The sequence below is a fragment of the Gadus morhua genome, chromosome 9, assembly GCF_902167405.1.
Source record: "Gadus morhua chromosome 9, gadMor3.0, whole genome shotgun sequence".
NCBI lineage: Eukaryota > Metazoa > Chordata > Actinopteri > Gadiformes > Gadidae > Gadus > Gadus morhua.
Window position 1 is genome coordinate 8897957 of NC_044056.1, and position 22587 is coordinate 8920543.

The 22587-nt window shown below is 46.4% G+C and overlaps 26 non-coding genes across 26 annotated transcripts; all 26 read left to right on the forward strand.

Moving 5' to 3' along the window:
- The first annotated feature begins 558 nt into the window (after positions 1-558).
- Positions 559-669, forward strand: trnal-uaa (transfer RNA leucine (anticodon UAA)). The gene is made up of 2 exons: positions 559-596; positions 635-669. It is a non-coding gene; the product is annotated as a tRNA-Leu (tRNA).
- Positions 670-1629: 960 nt separating this feature from the next.
- On the forward strand, positions 1630-1740 carry trnal-uaa (transfer RNA leucine (anticodon UAA)). The gene is made up of 2 exons: positions 1630-1667; positions 1695-1740. It is a non-coding gene; the product is annotated as a tRNA-Leu (tRNA).
- A 5992-nt stretch (positions 1741-7732) lies between these two features.
- Positions 7733-7843, forward strand: trnal-caa (transfer RNA leucine (anticodon CAA)). Its single transcript has 2 exons — positions 7733-7770; positions 7798-7843. It is a non-coding gene; the product is annotated as a tRNA-Leu (tRNA).
- A 5992-nt stretch (positions 7844-13835) lies between these two features.
- trnal-caa (transfer RNA leucine (anticodon CAA)) lies at positions 13836-13946 on the forward strand. The gene is made up of 2 exons: positions 13836-13873; positions 13901-13946. It is a non-coding gene; the product is annotated as a tRNA-Leu (tRNA).
- A 558-nt stretch (positions 13947-14504) lies between these two features.
- Positions 14505-14615, forward strand: trnal-caa (transfer RNA leucine (anticodon CAA)). Its single transcript has 2 exons — positions 14505-14542; positions 14570-14615. It is a non-coding gene; the product is annotated as a tRNA-Leu (tRNA).
- Positions 14616-15174: 559 nt separating this feature from the next.
- On the forward strand, positions 15175-15284 carry trnal-caa (transfer RNA leucine (anticodon CAA)). Its single transcript has 2 exons — positions 15175-15212; positions 15250-15284. It is a non-coding gene; the product is annotated as a tRNA-Leu (tRNA).
- Positions 15285-16279: 995 nt separating this feature from the next.
- trnal-caa (transfer RNA leucine (anticodon CAA)) lies at positions 16280-16389 on the forward strand. The gene is made up of 2 exons: positions 16280-16317; positions 16355-16389. It is a non-coding gene; the product is annotated as a tRNA-Leu (tRNA).
- A 112-nt stretch (positions 16390-16501) lies between these two features.
- On the forward strand, positions 16502-16612 carry trnal-caa (transfer RNA leucine (anticodon CAA)). The gene is made up of 2 exons: positions 16502-16539; positions 16567-16612. It is a non-coding gene; the product is annotated as a tRNA-Leu (tRNA).
- Positions 16613-17171: 559 nt separating this feature from the next.
- trnal-caa (transfer RNA leucine (anticodon CAA)) lies at positions 17172-17282 on the forward strand. Its single transcript has 2 exons — positions 17172-17209; positions 17237-17282. It is a non-coding gene; the product is annotated as a tRNA-Leu (tRNA).
- A 112-nt stretch (positions 17283-17394) lies between these two features.
- On the forward strand, positions 17395-17505 carry trnal-caa (transfer RNA leucine (anticodon CAA)). The gene is made up of 2 exons: positions 17395-17432; positions 17460-17505. It is a non-coding gene; the product is annotated as a tRNA-Leu (tRNA).
- Positions 17506-17617: 112 nt separating this feature from the next.
- trnal-caa (transfer RNA leucine (anticodon CAA)) lies at positions 17618-17728 on the forward strand. The gene is made up of 2 exons: positions 17618-17655; positions 17683-17728. It is a non-coding gene; the product is annotated as a tRNA-Leu (tRNA).
- Positions 17729-17840: 112 nt separating this feature from the next.
- trnal-caa (transfer RNA leucine (anticodon CAA)) lies at positions 17841-17951 on the forward strand. Its single transcript has 2 exons — positions 17841-17878; positions 17906-17951. It is a non-coding gene; the product is annotated as a tRNA-Leu (tRNA).
- A 111-nt stretch (positions 17952-18062) lies between these two features.
- On the forward strand, positions 18063-18173 carry trnal-caa (transfer RNA leucine (anticodon CAA)). Its single transcript has 2 exons — positions 18063-18100; positions 18139-18173. It is a non-coding gene; the product is annotated as a tRNA-Leu (tRNA).
- A 559-nt stretch (positions 18174-18732) lies between these two features.
- On the forward strand, positions 18733-18843 carry trnal-caa (transfer RNA leucine (anticodon CAA)). The gene is made up of 2 exons: positions 18733-18770; positions 18798-18843. It is a non-coding gene; the product is annotated as a tRNA-Leu (tRNA).
- Positions 18844-18955: 112 nt separating this feature from the next.
- trnal-caa (transfer RNA leucine (anticodon CAA)) lies at positions 18956-19066 on the forward strand. Its single transcript has 2 exons — positions 18956-18993; positions 19021-19066. It is a non-coding gene; the product is annotated as a tRNA-Leu (tRNA).
- A 112-nt stretch (positions 19067-19178) lies between these two features.
- On the forward strand, positions 19179-19289 carry trnal-caa (transfer RNA leucine (anticodon CAA)). Its single transcript has 2 exons — positions 19179-19216; positions 19244-19289. It is a non-coding gene; the product is annotated as a tRNA-Leu (tRNA).
- Positions 19290-19401: 112 nt separating this feature from the next.
- trnal-caa (transfer RNA leucine (anticodon CAA)) lies at positions 19402-19512 on the forward strand. The gene is made up of 2 exons: positions 19402-19439; positions 19467-19512. It is a non-coding gene; the product is annotated as a tRNA-Leu (tRNA).
- A 111-nt stretch (positions 19513-19623) lies between these two features.
- Positions 19624-19734, forward strand: trnal-caa (transfer RNA leucine (anticodon CAA)). The gene is made up of 2 exons: positions 19624-19661; positions 19700-19734. It is a non-coding gene; the product is annotated as a tRNA-Leu (tRNA).
- A 112-nt stretch (positions 19735-19846) lies between these two features.
- On the forward strand, positions 19847-19957 carry trnal-caa (transfer RNA leucine (anticodon CAA)). Its single transcript has 2 exons — positions 19847-19884; positions 19912-19957. It is a non-coding gene; the product is annotated as a tRNA-Leu (tRNA).
- Positions 19958-20516: 559 nt separating this feature from the next.
- Positions 20517-20626, forward strand: trnal-caa (transfer RNA leucine (anticodon CAA)). Its single transcript has 2 exons — positions 20517-20554; positions 20592-20626. It is a non-coding gene; the product is annotated as a tRNA-Leu (tRNA).
- Positions 20627-21185: 559 nt separating this feature from the next.
- Positions 21186-21296, forward strand: trnal-caa (transfer RNA leucine (anticodon CAA)). Its single transcript has 2 exons — positions 21186-21223; positions 21251-21296. It is a non-coding gene; the product is annotated as a tRNA-Leu (tRNA).
- A 112-nt stretch (positions 21297-21408) lies between these two features.
- Positions 21409-21519, forward strand: trnal-caa (transfer RNA leucine (anticodon CAA)). Its single transcript has 2 exons — positions 21409-21446; positions 21485-21519. It is a non-coding gene; the product is annotated as a tRNA-Leu (tRNA).
- A 112-nt stretch (positions 21520-21631) lies between these two features.
- trnal-caa (transfer RNA leucine (anticodon CAA)) lies at positions 21632-21742 on the forward strand. Its single transcript has 2 exons — positions 21632-21669; positions 21697-21742. It is a non-coding gene; the product is annotated as a tRNA-Leu (tRNA).
- A 112-nt stretch (positions 21743-21854) lies between these two features.
- trnal-caa (transfer RNA leucine (anticodon CAA)) lies at positions 21855-21965 on the forward strand. Its single transcript has 2 exons — positions 21855-21892; positions 21920-21965. It is a non-coding gene; the product is annotated as a tRNA-Leu (tRNA).
- Positions 21966-22076: 111 nt separating this feature from the next.
- Positions 22077-22187, forward strand: trnal-caa (transfer RNA leucine (anticodon CAA)). The gene is made up of 2 exons: positions 22077-22114; positions 22153-22187. It is a non-coding gene; the product is annotated as a tRNA-Leu (tRNA).
- Positions 22188-22299: 112 nt separating this feature from the next.
- On the forward strand, positions 22300-22410 carry trnal-caa (transfer RNA leucine (anticodon CAA)). Its single transcript has 2 exons — positions 22300-22337; positions 22365-22410. It is a non-coding gene; the product is annotated as a tRNA-Leu (tRNA).
- Positions 22411-22587: the final 177 nt, after the last annotated feature.

The following is a 22587-nucleotide window of genomic DNA, read 5'->3' on the forward strand; positions in this document are numbered from 1 at the left end:
CACTCTCCAAGATGTCCCTTCAGAATCTTCTCGCAAGATTCCGAGTGACAGAGAACTCTGGCGGTCATCCAGAATTCATAGAACCGTAGTTACATACGTAACTCTGGTTCTATTTCATTCTTACTGACCGCCAGAGGCAGTGCTTAACACTGGATGACCATTACCAACGTAGTCACGAGGAATCCTGTACCCACCTATTAGGAAGGGCCTGAGGGTTCCTGAATAACAGCTGCAGCCACTGCGTGGTGAGCTGCCTAATTTTAGTTTCATTTAGAATTGCTACTTACTTTTTGGGCGTTGTCAGGATATCCGAGCGATCTTAGGCGCCAGACTCAAGGATTACTACCTTCCTCCAACCTGAGGTTTGTGTCTCCAACTGGAGGCGTGGGTTCAAATCCCACTTCTGACAACCTATTTAAAACTTAAGTTTCCTGAATTATTGTTAAAATAACTATAATCTCTGTTTCAAAAATCATTGTTCAACTTGCTACAATTATAAGGTTAATTTCTTGCCTAATTTTAGTTTCATTTAGAATTGCTACTTATTTTTTGGGTGTTGTCAGGATGGCCGAGCGGTCTAAGGCGCCAGATTTAAGGATTACTACCTTCCTCTAATCTGAGGTTTCTGGTCTCAAACTGGAGGCGTGGGTTCAAATCCCACTTCTGACAACTTTTTTAAATGTTCAGTTTCAATAATCATTGTTCAACTTGCTACAATTATAAGGTACATTTCTTGAGTAATTGGAGCTTAATTTGGACTCTCTACTTTAATTTGCAACTTTTCAGGATGGCCGAGTGGTCTAAGGCGCCAGACTCAAGGATTACCCCCTTCCTCAAAGCTGAGGTTTCTGGTCTCCAATTGGAGGCGTGGGTTAAAGTCCCACTTCTGGCAACCTATTTAAAACGAGAGTTACGTATGCAACTACGGTTCTATGAATTCTGGATGACCGCCAGAGGCAGTGCTTAACACTGGATGTTATCCATCGCGCATGCGCAGGTCGAGTATTTAATATCAACAAAGTCACACGTGACCGGGATGACGTCGGGCCGCCCGTCTATATAAGGCCACGTCACTCTCCAAGATGTCCCTTCAGAATCTTCTCGCAAGATTCCGAGTGACAGAGAACTCTGGCGGTCATCCAGAATTCATAGAACCGTAGTTACATACGTAACTCTGGTTCTATTTCATTCTTACTGACCGCCAGAGGCAGTGCTTAACACTGGATGACCATTACCAACGTAGTCACGAGGAATCCTGTACCCACCTATTAGGAAGGGCCTGAGGGTTCCTGAATAACAGCTGCAGCCACTGCGTGGTGAGCTGCCTAATTTTAGTTTCATTTAGAATTGCTACTTACTTTTTGGGCGTTGTCAGGATGTCCGAGCGATCTTAGGCGCCAGACTCAAGGATTACTACCTTCCTCCAACCTGAGGTTTGTGTCTCCAACTGGAGGAGTGGGTTCAAATCCCACTTCTGACAACCTATTTAAAACTTAAGTTTCCTGAATTATTGTTAAAATAACTATAATCTCTGTTTCAAAAATCATTGTTCAACTTGCTACAATTATAAGGTTAATTTCTTGCCTAATTTTAGTTTCATTTAGAATTGCTACTTATTTTTTGGGTGTTGTCAGGATGGCCGAGCGGTCTAAGGTGCCAGATTTAAGGATTACTACCTTCCTCTAATCTGAGGTTTCTGGTCTCCAACTGGAGGCGTGGGTTCAAATCCCACTTCTGACAACTTTTTTAAATGTTCAGTTTCAATAATCATTGTTCAACTTGCTACAATTATAAGGTACATTTCTTGAGTAATTGGAGCTTAATTTGGACTCTCTACTTTAATTTGCAACTTTTCAGGATGGCCGAGTGGTCTAAGGCGCCAGACTCAAGGATTACCCCCTTCCTCAAAGCTGAGGTTTCTGGTCTCCAATTGGAGGCGTGGGTTAAAGTCCCACTTCTGGCAACCTATTTAAAACGAGAGTTACGTATGTAACTACGGTTCTATGAATTCTGGATGACCGCCAGAGGCAGTGCTTAACACTGGATGTTATCCATCGCGCATGCGCAGGTCGAGTATTTAATATCAACAAAGTCACACGTGACCGGGATGACGTCGGGCCGCCCGTCTATATAAGGCCACGTCACTCTCCAAGATGTCCCTTCAGAATCTTCTCGCAAGATTCCGAGTGACAGAGAACTCTGGCGGTCATCCAGAATTCATAGAACCGTAGTTACATACGTAACTCTGGTTCTATTTCATTCTTACTGACCGCCAGAGGCAGTGCTTAACACTGGATGACCATTACCAACGTAGTCACGAGGAATCCTGTACCCACCTATTAGGAAGGGCCTGAGGGTTCCTGAATAACAGCTGCAGCCACTGCGTGGTGAGCAGCTACATTGACCCTGTAAAACCGGGCAAAGGTGCACGCTGAAGCCCAGGAGGCTGCGGCACAAATATCACCTAGAGGCACTCCTCGTAGTGCTGCCCAAGTGGTGGAGACACTCCTGGTGGAATGGCCTCTGATCTTAAGAGGCAAAGGCAGTCCTCTTGACTTGTATGCCTCCTCAATTACCTCCACCACCCACTTCGAAAGCCTCTGTCTGGACAGCGCTTGCCCCTTCCTCGGGCCCCCGTAGCAGACAAACAGGCCATCAGACTGACGAAAACCGGCAGTTTCCTGTATGTAACATCTCAAGGCTCTCACCGGGCAGAGTAGTTCTGCTGAACTAGCTTCCTCATCCGGTGGGTGTAAGGGGCCATAAGCTGCTAGCTCTATGACCTGATTATAGTGGGCCGAAGACAGCCTCTTTGGAAAAAAAGATGGGTTAGGCCACAGTGCCACCCCTGTGCCATCTGAGTTCCAGCGTATACACTCTTCACTCACTGACAACGCATGAAGTTCGCTCACACGCTTGGCTGACACGATCGCCAGAAGAAAGGCCACCTTTGCCGACAGCCATTTCAGTGGTGCCTGGTCCAGGGGCTCAAACGGGGGGAGACGGAGGGCTCCAAGTACTAGAGGTAGGTCCCATGAGGGAACCTTGACAGCCCGTGGGGGATTCCTCCGCTGGGCTCCTTTAAGAATTCGGGTCACCAAAGAATGAGACCCCACCGTCCGGCTATCAACCTTAATGTGCCTGGATGAAATGGCAGCCACATAGACTCTTAAAGTGGAAGCAGATAGCTTCCTTTCAAGTAATGACTGCAAAAAACGCAGTATCATTGGCACTGAGGAACACTCCGGTACCTCTTTCTGTACCTCACACCACTTTGCAAATATCTTCCACCTGTTAGCATAAAGTGCCCTGGTGGAGGGAGCTCTTGAGTCCATAATGGTTTGAACTACCTCCTGGTCGCATTCCATTATAAGTGGATCAGGCCCCTCAAGGGCCAAACCCATAGTTGCAGGCACTCTGGTCTGGGGTGCCAGATGTGGCCCCCCAGCTGTGAGAGCAGGTCCCGCCTCTCCGGCAGGCACCATGGATCTCCGTCTAGCAGCCTGTACATTACTGGAAACCAAGGTCTCCCTGGCCAGTTTGGGGCAACCAGCAGGAGTCTGTGGTTCCCCTTCTGAACTCTGTGTAGAGTTAACCCTATCAGTGGAAATGGCGGGAAGGAATAAAGGAGTTGACGTGGCCATGGATGTGCCAAGGCATCCTGTCCCATCGGACTCGTCTCCGACAGAGAGAACCAGAGAGGGCAATGTGTTGTGGACTCTGAAGCAAACAGGTCTACCTCTGCTGTGCCGTATTTGCTCCAAATTGCCTCTACTACCTCTGGGTGGAGTCGCCACTCCCCCGACGGAGGTTTCTGGCGTGAAAGAAAGTCTGCCACCGTATTCTGTGGCCCTGGAAGGTACATAGCCCTGAGGCTGGAAAAGTAAGGGAGAGCCCATACAAGAAGTTGCTGTGCAACCTGTAATGACTGAGCCGACCTTGTGCCCCCTTGGTGGTTCACATTGTAGACAGCTGACTTGTTGTCGCATCGTACCAGAACAAGTCTGCCCCTCAAATATGGCAGGAATTGGTTGAGCGCTAAATAAATAGCACGGAGCTCGAGCACATTTATGTGCTGTGTCCTGTGCGGCGCACTCCAGAGCCCTCTCACTGCCCTGTGCTGCCACACTGCCCCCCAGCCAGAGAGCGAAGCATCGGTCACCACCACTTCGCGGCGTGAGGGGATCGAACCTAGTGCGACACCTTTGGCAAGAAATGCCCTGCGTCTCCAGGGTTGTAATGCCAGGAGGCATTGACTGGACACCCTGACTTTCCTGGATCCGTGCAACCTTGGATCTAAGTGGAGGCCATTGGTCCAAACTTGGAACGGCCGCAAGTGAAGGAGGCCCAATGGCACTATTGACGTTACTGACGTCAACATTCCCAACAGCCTGAGAAAAAGGCTGTACCGTACCCTCCTGTCCTCCCGAAAATGCTGGAGGATCTGGAGTATGGCCTCTACCCGCCGTGGAGACGGGAAGGCAAGCATTTGGACGGAGTCCAGGGTTATGCCAAGGAACAATACCTGTTGGCTGGGTATTAGACAACTTTTGCCGTAGTTGACTGTAAGACCCAACCTTTCCACATGGCCTAGGAGGGCTGTGGTGTCCTGCTCTGCCTGTTGCCGGGTTGGAGCGCAAATAAGCCAATCGTCCAGATAAGGGAGGATTTGTATTCCGGTGGCTTGCATTGGTGCGAGCGCTGCCCGCATGCACCTTGTGAAGATCCGTGGGGCTAGGGATAACCCGAATGGGAGGACCCTGTACTGGTAGGCCCGCCCTTCGAATGCAAAGCGCAGGTATGGCCGGTGATGTGGTGCTATCGGAACGTGAAAGTATGCATCCTTTAGATCTATTGACGTGAACCAGCTTTGCCGTGCGACGGCCTGGAGCACTTCCGCCGTCTTTAGCATGCGAAAGGGCAATACTTTCAGAAAACTGTTCAGCCCTCGTAAGTCCAGTATAGGGCGAAACCCACCCTCTTTTTTTGGAACTAAAAAATACACTGAGTAAAACCCACCTTGCTGTGTCTGAGGATCTACGATCTCGATGGCCTTCTTCTCCAGGAGGGTGGATACCTCCTGGCTGAGGGCCTGTCGCCTTGTGGGATCGCTGACTGTAGTCAGTCTGATCCCCCTGAAAACTGGGGGCCGGCGTCGGAATTGGAGATTGTACCCTTGGGAAAGCGTGGTCACCACCCAAGGGTCTGTAGTGCAACTTCCCCAGCAGATTAGGTGCTGCTAGGTGAAGCGCCCGACGCCCGGCCATGAGCCGTCAGTACCTGCCCCCACGCCCTCTTGGGGGCCTGGAGGGGGGAAACCCCGACCCCCGACCCCTCTGTGCCTGTGGTGCTGGCCTTGTGGGAGCCCGACGGGGTTGATAGGGTCGCTCAGGAGCTGGTGAGGTCCTGGAATAACCACTAGGACGTGCTAGCGGCAGAGGACGATTGGCGCCATAACCTTGTAGAGGCTGCTGCCTCGGTTGGGATGCAGCTCCCCGCAGGCTAGCAAACTGCTGCCGTGTCTGGTTAGCCTGGATACCACGATCCAAGGCCTGTTGTGCTGCTGGGCCAAACAGCTCTCCCGGAACTACGGGGAGAGTGCGAAGGGTCCTCTGGCATGGCTCTGATAATGGGGACTGGGCCAGCCATACCTGGCGGCGAGCCAGCGTAAGCGACGCCATCAGCCTACCAAGCTCTCTAGTCATGAAGGCAGATGCCTGCAAAGACGTGTCACTTAGACTCTGCATTGAAGCATCTGCACTGGATGATTGCAAGGATTGAGACAGGGCCAATATTAAATGGGACAAAGAGTTCCCGATACGGCCCATACGTGCCGCTGTGTCATAGCACTTTGTTAACAGGTCATCAGTGATGCGACACTGTGGCCTGGGACAGCGGGCATTCGGCCTCAACACCTCCTCTGGTGACACAATGAGGGAGGCAATGGTCGGCTCTACGGCTGGCATTCGGTCTAGTCCATGCTTGCTGGCATTCTGCATTGAAGCCAAGGCCCTGCTGTCACTGGTGTGATGAGATAGAGATCTGGGGTCTGGCCAGCATCTGTGAAGCTCCTCAATATATGGCTGGGAGGGAGGCACAGAAAAAGTATCTTGTGGCGGGACACGCCTAAAGAATGCACTAGCTGGAGCGATATCTGCTGGAGCCTCATCCAACCCTAAGCGTGCCAGTGCCATTCGGACCACTGGTTTAACCGTGGCCGGGGAAGCTTCTGAGCCTGCCCTAGACCCACTCCCTACATGTTGGGAGCCGCCTTCAGAAGCCTGGGTAGAAGCCTCTACCTCGCCCTGTCCCGGCCTGTCTTCATAGAACTGGCTACAGGAAGCCCTCGTAGACAGAGCATCTCCGTCCCATTCTGGTGTAGTTGGAGCCTCAGCCTGAGAGATTGACGCCAACCTGACTGGCTGAAGGTTATAGAGCAAACTCTTAATCTCAGCGAACTCTGACACTAGCTTGTCCACTTTGGCAGCATAACCGTCAGCCTTCCTAGCCTTCTTCCTGGGCGGGGCAGCCCTGGGTGGGGAGCGTACTCGTACCACTGGTTCTCTTCCAGGCGGGGGAAGCTCACCTTCAACCTGAGGTCCTTCCACCTCGGCTAGTCTTGCCACTTTCAGCCCATGTGGCATGAAACTGCAATTCATGCACTGATTGTCGGATAGCCCCTCTCTCAGGTGGACCACACCGAGGCATGCGGGGCATTCATCATGTCCATCTAGGGCTAGCAGTGGGGCCATGCAAGTGCGGCAACCATGTGAGCCTAACATGTTGGGGGAAATAAGCTATCAAAAAATTGTATTTTCCCAGAGTAAAGTAGTTACTAATGGGCGAAAGCACCCAACAGTAATAATTTAACAAAAGTGCAGCAAACTGCTCAACGTAAGAAACTCAAACTAAAACAGAGTTCTGTTTTTTTTTTTTCAAAATTAAATATTTTTTCTTATTTACCCATTAGCCTCAACCGTAATGGGGAGCTTCTGCTCTTTAATTCCAAATAAGGGAGTACACGCTCTGACGAGCGAAAACACTCTGGGAGCCTTTAATTACCTTAAACGAAAGTTGCCACAAAAGGCAGCAAACGCCGGTAATGGCAATCTCCGATGCAGTGAGGCAAACAAAACAAAACGTAAGCTTAAGCGGGTGCCGAAAACAGGATCCCCTTATCTTACTTAACTTTAAAGCTAACACAGAGAGAATACATACCTTAGCAGCCTCGCTACAGCTGATGAAGACGCTGTGTTAGTCTAGCGTGAGCCGAGCTCACCGGCGAAAACACCGGTATGCGGCGTTCAAAACAAAGCCGAGCGTGACTAATCGCAGCCCTTGGAGGACGAATTTGTGGCTCCAACCATGCGGTTGCAGGGCTACCAGCAAAGAGTCACCGGCTTATATTGCTTTTATTCAAGCTTATCTCTTACTCTAAACCTGTATTCGCAACTGCGAGAAGATACAAGGGACATCTTGGAGAGTGACGTGGCCTTATATAGACGGGCGGCCCGACGTCATCCCCGGTCACGTGTGACTTTGTTGATATTAAATACTCGACCTGCGCATGCGCGATGTATAACATCCAGTGTTAAGCACTGCCTCTGGCGGTCAGTAAGAATGAAATAGAACTTCAGTTTCCTGAATTATTGTTAAAATAACTATAATTATATGGTTAATTTCTTGAGTCATTTTAAGTTAATTTAGACTCTCCACTTGGATTTAGATAGATGTCAGGGTGGCCGAGCGGTCTAAGGCACCAGACTCAAGGATTACTACCTTCCTCGAATCTGAGGTTTCTGGTCTCCAACTGGAGGCGTGGGTTCAAATCCCACTTCTGACAACTTTTTTAAATGTTCAGTTTCAATAATCATTGTTCAACTTGCTACAATTATAAGGTACATTTCTTGAGTAATTGGAGCTTAATTTGGACTCTCTACTTTAATTTGCAACTTTTCAGGATGGCCGAGTGGTCTAAGGCGCCAGACTCAAGGATTACCCCCTTCCTCAAAGCTGAGGTTTCTGGTCTCCAATTGGAGGCGTGGGTTAAAGTCCCACTTCTGGCAACCTATTTAAAACGAGAGTTACGTATGTAACTACGGTTCTATGAATTCTGGATGACCGCCAGAGGCAGTGCTTAACACTGGATGTTATCCATCGCGCATGCGCAGGTCGAGTATTTAATATCAACAAAGTCACACGTGACCGGGATGACGTCGGGCCGCCCGTCTATATAAGGCCACGTCACTCTCCAAGATGTCCCTTCAGAATCTTCTCGCAAGATTCCGAGTGACAGAGAACTCTGGCGGTCATCCAGAATTCATAGAACCGTAGTTACATACGTAACTCTGGTTCTATTTCATTCTTACTGACCGCCAGAGGCAGTGCTTAACACTGGATGACCATTACCAACGTAGTCACGAGGAATCCTGTACCCACCTATTAGGAAGGGCCTGAGGGTTCCTGAATAACAGCTGCAGCCACTGCGTGGTGAGCAGCTACATTGACCCTGTAAAACCGGGCAAAGGTGCACGCTGAAGCCCAGGAGGCTGCGGCACAAATATCACCTAGAGGCACTCCTCGTAGTGCTGCCCAAGTGGTGGAGACACTCCTGGTGGAATGGCCTCTGATCTTAAGAGGCAAAGGCAGTCCTCTTGACTTGTATGCCTCCTCAATTACCTCCACCACCCACTTCGAAAGCCTCTGTCTGGACAGCGCTTGCCCCTTCCTCGGGCCCCCGTAGCAGACAAACAGGCCATCAGACTGACGAAAACCGGCAGTTTCCTGTATGTAACATCTCAAGGCTCTCACCGGGCAGAGTAGTTCTGCTGAACTAGCTTCCTCATCCGGTGGGTGTAAGGGGCCATAAGCTGCTAGCTCTATGACCTGATTATAGTGGGCCGAAGACAGCCTCTTTGGAAAAAAAGATGGGTTAGGCCACAGTGCCACCCCTGTGCCATCTGAGTTCCAGCGTATACACTCTTCACTCACTGACAACGCATGAAGTTCGCTCACACGCTTGGCTGACACGATCGCCAGAAGAAAGGCCACCTTTGCCGACAGCCATTTCAGTGGTGCCTGGTCCAGGGGCTCAAACGGGGGGAGACGGAGGGCTCCAAGTACTAGAGGTAGGTCCCATGAGGGAACCTTGACAGCCCGTGGGGGATTCCTCCGCTGGGCTCCTTTAAGAATTCGGGTCACCAAAGAATGAGACCCCACCGTCCGGCTATCAACCTTAATGTGCCTGGATGAAATGGCAGCCACATAGACTCTTAAAGTGGAAGCAGATAGCTTCCTTTCAAGTAATGACTGCAAAAAACGCAGTATCATTGGCACTGAGGAACACTCCGGTACCTCTTTCTGTACCTCACACCACTTTGCAAATATCTTCCACCTGTTAGCATAAAGTGCCCTGGTGGAGGGAGCTCTTGAGTCCATAATGGTTTGAACTACCTCCTGGTCGCATTCCATTATAAGTGGATCAGGCCCCTCAAGGGCCAAACCCATAGTTGCAGGCACTCTGGTCTGGGGTGCCAGATGTGGCCCCCCAGCTGTGAGAGCAGGTCCCGCCTCTCCGGCAGGCACCATGGATCTCCGTCTAGCAGCCTGTACATTACTGGAAACCAAGGTCTCCCTGGCCAGTTTGGGGCAACCAGCAGGAGTCTGTGGTTCCCCTTCTGAACTCTGTGTAGAGTTAACCCTATCAGTGGAAATGGCGGGAAGGAATAAAGGAGTTGACGTGGCCATGGATGTGCCAAGGCATCCTGTCCCATCGGACTCGTCTCCGACAGAGAGAACCAGAGAGGGCAATGTGTTGTGGACTCTGAAGCAAACAGGTCTACCTCTGCTGTGCCGTATTTGCTCCAAATTGCCTCTACTACCTCTGGGTGGAGTCGCCACTCCCCCGACGGAGGTTTCTGGCGTGAAAGAAAGTCTGCCACCGTATTCTGTGGCCCTGGAAGGTACATAGCCCTGAGGCTGGAAAAGTAAGGGAGAGCCCATACAAGAAGTTGCTGTGCAACCTGTAATGACTGAGCCGACCTTGTGCCCCCTTGGTGGTTCACATTGTAGACAGCTGACTTGTTGTCGCATCGTACCAGAACAAGTCTGCCCCTCAAATATGGCAGGAATTGGTTGAGCGCTAAATAAATAGCACGGAGCTCGAGCACATTTATGTGCTGTGTCCTGTGCGGCGCACTCCAGAGCCCTCTCACTGCCCTGTGCTGCCACACTGCCCCCCAGCCAGAGAGCGAAGCATCGGTCACCACCACTTCGCGGCGTGAGGGGATCGAACCTAGTGCGACACCTTTGGCAAGAAATGCCCTGCGTCTCCAGGGTTGTAATGCCAGGAGGCATTGACTGGACACCCTGACTTTCCTGGATCCGTGCAACCTTGGATCTAAGTGGAGGCCATTGGTCCAAACTTGGAACGGCCGCAAGTGAAGGAGGCCCAATGGCACTATTGACGTTACTGACGTCAACATTCCCAACAGCCTGAGAAAAAGGCTGTACCGTACCCTCCTGTCCTCCCGAAAATGCTGGAGGATCTGGAGTATGGCCTCTACCCGCCGTGGAGACGGGAAGGCAAGCATTTGGACGGAGTCCAGGGTTATGCCAAGGAACAATACCTGTTGGCTGGGTATTAGACAACTTTTGCCGTAGTTGACTGTAAGACCCAACCTTTCCACATGGCCTAGGAGGGCTGTGGTGTCCTGCTCTGCCTGTTGCCGGGTTGGAGCGCAAATAAGCCAATCGTCCAGATAAGGGAGGATTTGTATTCCGGTGGCTTGCATTGGTGCGAGCGCTGCCCGCATGCACCTTGTGAAGATCCGTGGGGCTAGGGATAACCCGAATGGGAGGACCCTGTACTGGTAGGCCCGCCCTTCGAATGCAAAGCGCAGGTATGGCCGGTGATGTGGTGCTATCGGAACGTGAAAGTATGCATCCTTTAGATCTATTGACGTGAACCAGCTTTGCCGTGCGACGGCCTGGAGCACTTCCGCCGTCTTTAGCATGCGAAAGGGCAATACTTTCAGAAAACTGTTCAGCCCTCGTAAGTCCAGTATAGGGCGAAACCCACCCTCTTTTTTTGGAACTAAAAAATACACTGAGTAAAACCCACCTTGCTGTGTCTGAGGATCTACGATCTCGATGGCCTTCTTCTCCAGGAGGGTGGATACCTCCTGGCTGAGGGCCTGTCGCCTTGTGGGATCGCTGACTGTAGTCAGTCTGATCCCCCTGAAAACTGGGGGCCGGCGTCGGAATTGGAGATTGTACCCTTGGGAAAGCGTGGTCACCACCCAAGGGTCTGTAGTGCAACTTCCCCAGCAGATTAGGTGCTGCTAGGTGAAGCGCCCGACGCCCGGCCATGAGCCGTCAGTACCTGCCCCCACGCCCTCTTGGGGGCCTGGAGGGGGGAAACCCCGACCCCCGACCCCTCTGTGCCTGTGGTGCTGGCCTTGTGGGAGCCCGACGGGGTTGATAGGGTCGCTCAGGAGCTGGTGAGGTCCTGGAATAACCACTAGGACGTGCTAGCGGCAGAGGACGATTGGCGCCATAACCTTGTAGAGGCTGCTGCCTCGGTTGGGATGCAGCTCCCCGCAGGCTAGCAAACTGCTGCCGTGTCTGGTTAGCCTGGATACCACGATCCAAGGCCTGTTGTGCTGCTGGGCCAAACAGCTCTCCCGGAACTACGGGGAGAGTGCGAAGGGTCCTCTGGCATGGCTCTGATAATGGGGACTGGGCCAGCCATACCTGGCGGCGAGCCAGCGTAAGCGACGCCATCAGCCTACCAAGCTCTCTAGTCATGAAGGCAGATGCCTGCAAAGACGTGTCACTTAGACTCTGCATTGAAGCATCTGCACTGGATGATTGCAAGGATTGAGACAGGGCCAATATTAAATGGGACAAAGAGTTCCCGATACGGCCCATACGTGCCGCTGTGTCATAGCACTTTGTTAACAGGTCATCAGTGATGCGACACTGTGGCCTGGGACAGCGGGCATTCGGCCTCAACACCTCCTCTGGTGACACAATGAGGGAGGCAATGGTCGGCTCTACGGCTGGCATTCGGTCTAGTCCATGCTTGCTGGCATTCTGCATTGAAGCCAAGGCCCTGCTGTCACTGGTGTGATGAGATAGAGATCTGGGGTCTGGCCAGCATCTGTGAAGCTCCTCAATATATGGCTGGGAGGGAGGCACAGAAAAAGTATCTTGTGGCGGGACACGCCTAAAGAATGCACTAGCTGGAGCGATATCTGCTGGAGCCTCATCCAACCCTAAGCGTGCCAGTGCCATTCGGACCACTGGTTTAACCGTGGCCGGGGAAGCTTCTGAGCCTGCCCTAGACCCACTCCCTACATGTTGGGAGCCGCCTTCAGAAGCCTGGGTAGAAGCCTCTACCTCGCCCTGTCCCGGCCTGTCTTCATAGAACTGGCTACAGGAAGCCCTCGTAGACAGAGCATCTCCGTCCCATTCTGGTGTAGTTGGAGCCTCAGCCTGAGAGATTGACGCCAACCTGACTGGCTGAAGGTTATAGAGCAAACTCTTAATCTCAGCGAACTCTGACACTAGCTTGTCCACTTTGGCAGCATAACCGTCAGCCTTCCTAGCCTTCTTCCTGGGCGGGGCAGCCCTGGGTGGGGAGCGTACTCGTACCACTGGTTCTCTTCCAGGCGGGGGAAGCTCACCTTCAACCTGAGGTCCTTCCACCTCGGCTAGTCTTGCCACTTTCAGCCCATGTGGCATGAAACTGCAATTCATGCACTGATTGTCGGATAGCCCCTCTCTCAGGTGGACCACACCGAGGCATGCGGGGCATTCATCATGTCCATCTAGGGCTAGCAGTGGGGCCATGCAAGTGCGGCAACCATGTGAGCCTAACATGTTGGGGGAAATAAGCTATCAAAAAATTGTATTTTCCCAGAGTAAAGTAGTTACTAATGGGCGAAAGCACCCAACAGTAATAATTTAACAAAAGTGCAGCAAACTGCTCAACGTAAGAAACTCAAACTAAAACAGAGTTCTGTTTTTTTTTTTTCAAAATTAAATATTTTTTCTTATTTACCCATTAGCCTCAACCGTAATGGGGAGCTTCTGCTCTTTAATTCCAAATAAGGGAGTACACGCTCTGACGAGCGAAAACACTCTGGGAGCCTTTAATTACCTTAAACGAAAGTTGCCACAAAAGGCAGCAAACGCCGGTAATGGCAATCTCCGATGCAGTGAGGCAAACAAAACAAAACGTAAGCTTAAGCGGGTGCCGAAAACAGGATCCCCTTATCTTACTTAACTTTAAAGCTAACACAGAGAGAATACATACCTTAGCAGCCTCGCTACAGCTGATGAAGACGCTGTGTTAGTCTAGCGTGAGCCGAGCTCACCGGCGAAAACACCGGTATGCGGCGTTCAAAACAAAGCCGAGCGTGACTAATCGCAGCCCTTGGAGGACGAATTTGTGGCTCCAACCATGCGGTTGCAGGGCTACCAGCAAAGAGTCACCGGCTTATATTGCTTTTATTCAAGCTTATCTCTTACTCTAAACCTGTATTCGCAACTGCGAGAAGATACAAGGGACATCTTGGAGAGTGACGTGGCCTTATATAGACGGGCGGCCCGACGTCATCCCCGGTCACGTGTGACTTTGTTGATATTAAATACTCGACCTGCGCATGCGCGATGTATAACATCCAGTGTTAAGCACTGCCTCTGGCGGTCAGTAAGAATGAAATAGAACTTCAGTTTCCTGAATTATTGTTAAAATAACTATAATTATATGGTTAATTTCTTGAGTCATTTTAAGTTAATTTAGACTCTCCACTTGGATTTAGATAGATGTCAGGGTGGCCGAGCGGTCTAAGGCACCAGACTCAAGGATTACTACCTTCCTCGAATCTGAGGTTTCTGGTCTCCAACTGGAGGCGTGGGTTCAAATCCCACTTCTGACAACTTTTTTAAATGTTCAGTTTCAAAAATCATTGTTCCACTTACTACAATTATAAGGTACATTTCTTGAGTAATTGAAGCTTAATATGGACTCTCTACTTTAATTTGCAAGTTGTCAGGATGGCCGAGTGGTCTAAGGCGCCAGACTCAAGGAATACCAGCTTCCTCAAAGCTGATGTTTCTGGTCTCCAATTGGAGGCTTGGGTTCAAATCCTACTTCTGACAACCTTTGTAAATCTTCAGTTTCATAAATTATTGTTCAAATGACTAGATTTACTAGGTTCATTTCTGGCCTAATTTTAGTTTCATTTAGAATTGCTACTTATTTTTTGGGCGTTGTCAGGATGTCCGAGCGATCTTAGGCGCCAGACTCAAGGATTACTACCTTCCTCTAATCTGAGGTTTCTGGTCTCCAATTGGAGGCGTGGGTTCAAATCCCACTTCTGACATCCTATTGAAAACTTAAGTTTCCTGAATTATTGTTCAAATAACTATAATTATATGGTTAATTTCTGAGTAAATTTAGGTTAGTTTAGACTCTCTACGTGCTTACTATATAAGTCAGGATGGCCGAGCGGTCTAAGGCGCCAGACTCAAGGATTACTACCTTTCTCGAATCTGAGGTTTCTGGTCTCCAACTGGAGGCGTGGGTTCAAATCCCACTTCTGACAACTTTTTTAAATGTTCAGTTTCAAAAATCATTGTTCAACTTACTACAATTACAAGGTACATTTCTTGAGTAATTGAAGCTTAATATGGACTCTCTACTTTAATTTGCAAGTTGTCAGGATGGGCGAGTGGTCTAAGGCGCCAGACTCAAGGAATACCAGCTTCCTCAAAGCTGATGTTTCTGGTCTCCAATTGGAGGCTTGGGTTCAAATCCTACTTCTGACAACCTTTGTAACTCTTCAGTTTCATAAATTATTGTTCAAATGACTAGATTTACTAGGTTCATTTCTTGCCTAATTTTAGTTTCATTTAGAATTGCTACTTATTTTTTGGGCGTTGTCAGGATGTCCGAGCGATCTTAGGCGCCAGACTCAAGGATTACTACCTTCCTCAAACCTGAGGTTTATGTCTCCAACTGGAGGCGTGGGTTCAAATCCCACTTCTGACAACCTATTTAAAACTTAAGTTTCCTGAATTATTGTTAAAATAACTATAATTATATGGTTAATTTCTTGAGTCATTTTAAGTTAATTTAGACTCTCCACTTGGAATTAAATAGATGTCAGGATGGCCGAGCGGTCTAAGGCGCCAGACTCAAGGTTACTACCTTCCTCGAATCTGAGGTTTCTGGTCTCCATCTGGAGGCGTGGGTTCAAATCCCACTTCTCACAACATTTTTAAATGTTCAGTTTCAAAAATCATTGTTCAACTTGCTACAATTATAAGGTACATTTCTTGAGTAATTGGAGCTTAATTTGGACTCTGTACTTTAAATTGCAAGTTGTCAGGATGGCCGAGAGGTCCAAGGCGCCAGACTCAAGGATTACCACCTTCCTCAAAGCTGAGGTTTCTGGTCTCCAATTGGAGGCGTGGGTTCAAATCCTACTTCTGACAACCTTTGTAAATCTTCAGTTTCATAAATTATTGTTCAAATGACTAGATTTACAAGGTTCATTTCTTGCCTAATTTTAGTTTCATTTAGAATTGCTACTTATTTTTTGGGTGTTGTCAGGATGTCCGAGCGATCTTAGGCGCCAGACTCAAGGATTACTACCTTCCTCAAACCTGAGGTTTATGTCTCCAACTGCAGGCGTGGGTTCAAATCCCACTTCTTACAACCTATTTAAAACTTAAGTTTCCTGAATTATTGTTAAAATAACTATAATTATATGGTTAATTTCTTGAGTAATTGAAGCTTAATATGGACTCTCTACTTTAATTTGCAAGTTGTCAGGATGGCCGAGTGGTCTAAGGCGCCAGACTCTAGGAATACCAGCTTCCTCAAAGCTGATGTTTCTGGTCTCCAATTGGAGGCTTGGGTTCAAATCCTACTTCTGACAATCTTCGTTTTCATAAATTATTGTTCAAATGACTAGATTTACTAGGTTCATTTCTTGCCTAATTTTAGTTTCATTTAGAATTGCTACTTATTTTTTGGGCGTTGTCAGGATGTCCGAGCGATCTTAGGCGCCAGACTCAAGGATTACTACCTTCCTCAAACCTGAGGTTTATGTCTCCAACTGGAGGCGTGGGTTCAAATCCCACTTCTGACAACCTATTTAAAACTTAAGTTTCCTGAATTATTGTTAAAATAACTATAATTATATGGTTAATTTCTTGAGTCATTTTAAGTAAATTTAGACTCTCCACTTGGAATTAAATAGATGTCAGGATGGCCGAGCGGTCTAAGGCGCCAGACTCAAGGTCACTACCTTCCTCGAATCTGAGGTTTCTGGTCTCCATCTGGAGGCGTGGGTTCAAATCCCACTTCTGACAACTTTTTTAAATGTTCAGTTTCAAAAATCATTGTTCAACTTGCTACAATTATAAGGTACATTTCTTGAGTAATTGGAGCTTAATTTGGACTCTGTACTTTAATTTCTAAGTTGTCAGGGTGGCCGAGTGGTCCAAGGCGCCAGACTCAAGGATTACCACCTTCCTCAAAGCTGAGGTTTCTGGTCTCCAATTGGAGGCGTGGGTTCAAATCCCACTTCTGATATCCTTTGTAAATCTTCAGTTTCATAAATTATTGTTCAAATGACTAGATTCACTAGGTTCATTTCTTGCCTAATTTTAGTTTCATTTAGAATTGCTACTTATTTTTTGGGTGTTGTCAGGATGTCCGAGCGATCTTAGGCGCCAGTCTCAAGGATTACTACCTTCCTCAAACCTGAGGTTTATGTCTCCAACTGGAGGCATGGGTTCAAATCCCACTTCTGATATCCTTTGTAAATCTTCAGTTTCATAAATTATTGTTCAAATGACTAGATTCACTAGGTTCATTTCTTGCCTAATTTTAGTTTCATTTAGAATTGCTACTTATTTTTTGGGTGTTGTCAGGATGTCCGAGCGATCTTAGGCGCCAGACTCAAGGATTACTACCTTCCTCAAACCTGAGGTTTATGTCTCCAACTGGAGGCGTGGGTTCAAATCACACTTCTGACAATCTATTTAAAACTTAAGTTTCCTGAATTATTGTTAAAATAACTATAATTATATGGTTAATTTCTTGAGTCATTTTAAGTTAATTTAGACTCTCCACTTGGATTTAGATAGATGTCAGAATGGCCGAGCGGTCTAAGGCGCCAGACTCAAGGATTACTACCTTCCTCTAATCTGAGGTTTCTGGTCTCCAACTGGAGGCGTGGGTTCAAATCCCACTTCTGACATCCTATTTAAAACTTAAGTTTCCTGAATTATTGTTCAAATAACTATAATTATATGGTTAATTTCTTGAGTCAATTTAGGTTAGTTTAGACTCTCTACGTGCTTACTTTATACGTCAGGATGGCCGAGCGGTCTAAGGTGCCAGACTCAAGGATTACTACCTTCCTCTAATCAGAGGTTTCTGGTCTCCAACTGGAGGTGTGGGTTCAAATCCCATTTCTGACATCCTATTTAAAACTTAAGTTTCCTGAATTATTGTTCAAATAACTATAATTATATGGTTAATTTCTTGAGTCAATTTAGGTTAGTTTAGACTCTCTACGTGCTTACTATATACGTCAGGATGGCCGAGCGGTCTAAGGCGCCAGACTCAAGGATTACTACCTTCCTCTAATCTGAGGTTTCTGGTCTCCAACTGGAGGCGTGGGTTCAAATCCCACTTCTGACATCCTATTTAAAACTTAAGTTTCCTGAATTATTGTTCAAATAACTATAATTATGTGGTTAATTTCTTGAGTCAATTTAGGTTAGTTTAGACTCTCTACGTGCTTACTTTATACGTCAGGATGGCCGAGCGGTCTAAGGCGCCAGACTCAAGGATTACTACCTTCCTCTAATCTGAGGTTTCTGGTCTCCAACTGGAGGCGTGGGTTCAAATCCCACTTCTGACATCCTATTTAAAACTTAAGTTTCCTGAATTATTGTTCAAATAACTATAATTATATGGTTAATTTCTGAGTAAATTTAGGTTAGTTTAGACTCTCTACGTGCTTATTTTATACGTCAGGATGGCCGAGCGGTCTAAGGCGCCAGACTCAAGGATTACTACATTCCTCTAATCTGAGCTTTCTGGTCTCTAACTGGAGGCGTGGGTTCAAATCCTACTTCTGACAACTTTTTTAAATGTTCAGTTTCAAAAATCATTGTTCAACTTACTACAATTATAAGGTACATTTCTTGAGTAATTGAAGCTTAATATGGACTCTGTACTTTAAGTTGCAAGTTGTCAGGATGGCCGAGTGGTCTGAGGCGCTAGACTCAAGGAATACCAGCTTCCTCAAAGCTGATGTTTCTGGTCTCCAATTGGAGGCTTGGGTTCAAATCCTACTTCTGACAACCTTTGTAAATCTTCAGTTTCATAAATTATTGTTCAAATGACTAGATTTACTAGGTTCATTTCTTGCCTAATTTTAGTTTCATTTAGAATTGCTACTTATTTTTTGGGCGTTGTCAGGATGTCCGAGCGATCTTAGGCGCCAGACTCAAGGATTACTACCTTCCTCAAACCTGAGGTTTATGTCTCCAACTGGAGGCGTGGGTTCAAATCCCACTTCTGACAATCTATTTAAAACTTAAGTTTCCTGAATTATTGTTAAAATAACTATAATTATATGGTTAATTTCATGAGTCATTTTAAGTTAATTTAGACTCTCCACTTGGATTTAGATAGATGTCAGGATGGCCGAGCGGTCTAAGGCGTCAGACTCAAGGATTACTACCTTCCTCTAATCTGAGGTTTCTGGTCTCCAACTGGAGGCGTGGGTTCAAATCCCACTTCTGACATCCTATTTAAAACTTAAGTTTCCTGAATTATTGTTCAAATAACTATAATTATATGGTTAATTTCTTGAGTCAATTTAGGTTAGTTTAGACTCTCTACGTGCTTACTTTATACGTCAGGATGGCCGAGCGGTCTAAGGTGCCAGACTCAAGGATTACTACCTTCCTCTAATCTGAGGTTTCTGGTCTCCAACTGGAGGTGTGGGTTCAAATCCCACTTCTGACATCCTATTTAAAACTTAAGTTTCCTGAATTATTGTTCAAATAACTATAATTATATGGTTAATTTCTTGAGTCAATTTAGGTTAGTTTAGACTCTCTACGTGCTTACTATATACGTCAGGATGGCCGAGCGGTCTAAGGCGCCAGACTCAAGGATTACTACCTTCCTCTAATCTGAGGTTTCTGGTCTCCAACTGGAGGCGTGGGTTCAAATCCCACTTCTGACATCCTATTTAAAACTTAAGTTTCCTGAATTATTGTTCAAATAACTATAATTATGTGGTTAATTTCTTGAGTCAATTTAGGTTAGTTTAGACTCTCTACGTACTTACTTTATACGTCAGGATGGACGAGCGGTCTAAGGCGCCAGACTCAAGGATTACTACCTTCCTCTAATCTGAGGTTTCTGGTCTCCAACTGGAGGCGTGGGTTCAAATCCCACTTCTGACATCCTATTTAAAACTTAAGTTTCCTGAATTATTGTTCAAATAACTATAATTATATGGTTAATTTCTGAGTAAATTTAGGTTAGTTTAGACTCTCTACGTGCTTATTTTATACGTCAGGATGGCCGAGCGGTCTAAGGCGCCAGACTCAAGGATTACTACATTCCTCTAATCTGAGGTTTCTGGTCTCTAACTGGAGGCGTGGGTTCAAATCCCACTTCTGACATCCTATTGAAAACTTAAGTTTCCTGAATTATTGTTCAAATAACTATAATTATATGGTTAATTTCTTGAGTAAATTTAGGTTACTTTAGACTCTCTACGTGCTTACTATATACGTCAGGATGGCCGAGCGGTCTAAGGCGCCAGACTCAAGGATTACTACCTTCCTCGAATCTGAGGTTTCTGGTCTCCAACTGGAGGCGTGGGTTCAAATCCCACTTCTGACAACTTTTTTAAATGTTCAGTTTCAAAAATCATTGTTCAACTTACTACAATTATAAGGTACATTTCTTGAGTAATTGAAGCTTAATATGGACTCTGTACTTTAAGTTGCAAGTTGTCAGGATGGCCGAGTGGTCTGAGGCGCCAGACTCAAGGAATACCAGCTTCCTCAAAGCTGATGTTTCTGGTCTCCAATTGGAGGCTTGGGTTCAAATCCTACTTCTGACAACCTTTGTAAATCTTCAGTTTCATAAATTATTGTTCAAATGACTAGATTTACTAGGTTCATTTCTTGCCTAATTTTAGTTTCATTTAGAATTGCTACTTATTTTTTGGGCGTTGTCAGGATGTCCGAGCGATCTTAGGCGCCAGACTCAAGGATTACTACCTTCCTCAAACCTGAGGTTTATGTCTCCAACTGGAGGCGTGGGTTCAAATCCCACTTCTGACAACCTATTTAAAACTTAAGTTTCCTGAATTATTGTTAAAATAACTATAATTATATGGTTAATTTCTTGAGTCATTTTAAGTTAATTTAGACTCTCCACTTGGAATTAAATAGATGTCAGGATGGCCGAGCGGTCTAAGGCGCCAGACTCAAGGTTACTACCTCCCTCGAATCTGAGGTTTCTGGTCTCCATCTGGAGGCGTGGGTTCAAATCCCACTTCTGACAACATTTTTAAATGTTCAGTTTCAAAAATCATTGTTCAACTTGCTACAATTATAAGGTACATTTCTTGAGTAATTGAAGCTTAATTTGGACTCTGTACTTTAATTTGCAAGTTGTCAGGGTGGCCGAGTGGTCCAAGGCGCCAGACTCAAGGATTACCACCTTCCTCAAAGCTGAGGTTTCTGGTCTCCAATTGGAGGCGTGGGTTCAAATCCTACTTCTGACAACCTTTGTAAATCTTCAGTTTCATAAATTATTGTTCAAATGACTAGATTTACAAGGTTCATTTCTTGCCTAATTTTAGTTTCATTTAGAATTGCGACTTATTTTTTGGGTGTTGTCAGGATGTCCGAGCGATCTTAGGCGCCAGACTCAAGGATTACTACCTTCCTCAAACCTGAGGTTTATGTCTCCAACTGCAGGCGTGGGTTCAAATCCCACTTCTGACAATCTATTTAAAACTTAAGTTTCCTGAATTATTGTTAAAATAACTATAATTATATGGTTAATTTCATGAGTCATTTTAAGTTAATTTAGACTCTCCACTTGGATTTAGATAGATGTCAGGATGGCCGAGCGGTCTAAGGCGCTAGACTCAAGGATTACTACCTTCCTCTAATCTGAGGTTTCTGGTCTCCAACTGGAGGCGTGGGTTCAAATCCCACTTCTGACATCCTATTTAAAACTTAAGTTTCCTGAATTATTGTTCAAATAACTATAATTATATGGTTAATTTCTTGAGTCAATTTAGGTTAGTTTAGACTCTCTACGTGCTTACTTTATACGTCAGGATGGCCGAGCGGTCTAAGGTGCCAGGCTCAAGGATTACTACCTTCCTCTAATCTGAGGTTTCTGGTCTCCAACTGGAGGTGTGGGTTCAAATCCCACTTCTGACATCCTATTTAAAACTTAAGTTTCCTGAATTATTGTTCAAATAACTATAATTATATGGTTAATTTCTTGAGTCAATTTAGGTTAGTTTAGACTCTCTACGTGCTTACTATATACGTCAGGATGGCCGAGCGGTCTAAGGCGCCAGACTCAAGGATTACTACCTTCCTCTAATCTGAGGTTTCTGGTCTCCAACTGGAGGCGTGGGTTCAAATCCCACTTCTGACATCCTATTTAAAACTTAAGTTTCCTGAATTATTGTTCAAATAACTATAATTATGTGGTTAATTTCTTGAGTCAATTTAGGTTAGTTTAGACTCTCTACGTGCTTACTTTATACGTCAGGATGGACGAGCGGTCTAAGGCGCCAGACTCAAGGATTACTACCTTCCTCTAATCTGAGGTTTCTGGTCTCCAACTGGAGGCGTGGGTTCAAATCCCACTTCTGACATCCTATTTAAAACTTAAGTTTCCTGAATTATTGTTCAAATAACTATAATTATATGGTTAATTTCTGAGTAAATTTAGGTTAGTTTAGACTCTCTACGTGCTTATTTTATACGTCAGGATGGCCGAGCGGTCTAAGGCGCCAGACTCAAGGATTACTACATTCCTCTAATCTGAGGTTTCTGGTCTCTAACTGGAGGCGTGGGTTCAAATCCCACTTCTGACATCCTATTGAAAACTTAAGTTTCCTGAATTATTGTTCAAATAACTATAATTATATGGTTAATTTCTTGAGTAAATTTAGGTTACTTTAGACTCTCTACGTGCTTACTATATACGTCAGGATGGCCGAGCGGTCTAAGGCGCCAGACTCAAGGATTACTACCTTCCTCGAATCTGAGGTTTCTGGTCTCCAACTGGAGGCGTGGGTTCAAATCCCACTTCTGACAACTTTTTTAAATGTTCAGTTTCAAAAATCATTGTTCAACTTACTACAATTATAAGGTACATTTCTTGAGTAATTGAAGCTTAATATGGACTCTGTACTTTAAGTTGCAAGTTGTCAGGATGGCCGAGTGGTCTGAGGCGCCAGACTCAAGGAATACCAGCTTCCTCAAAGCTGATGT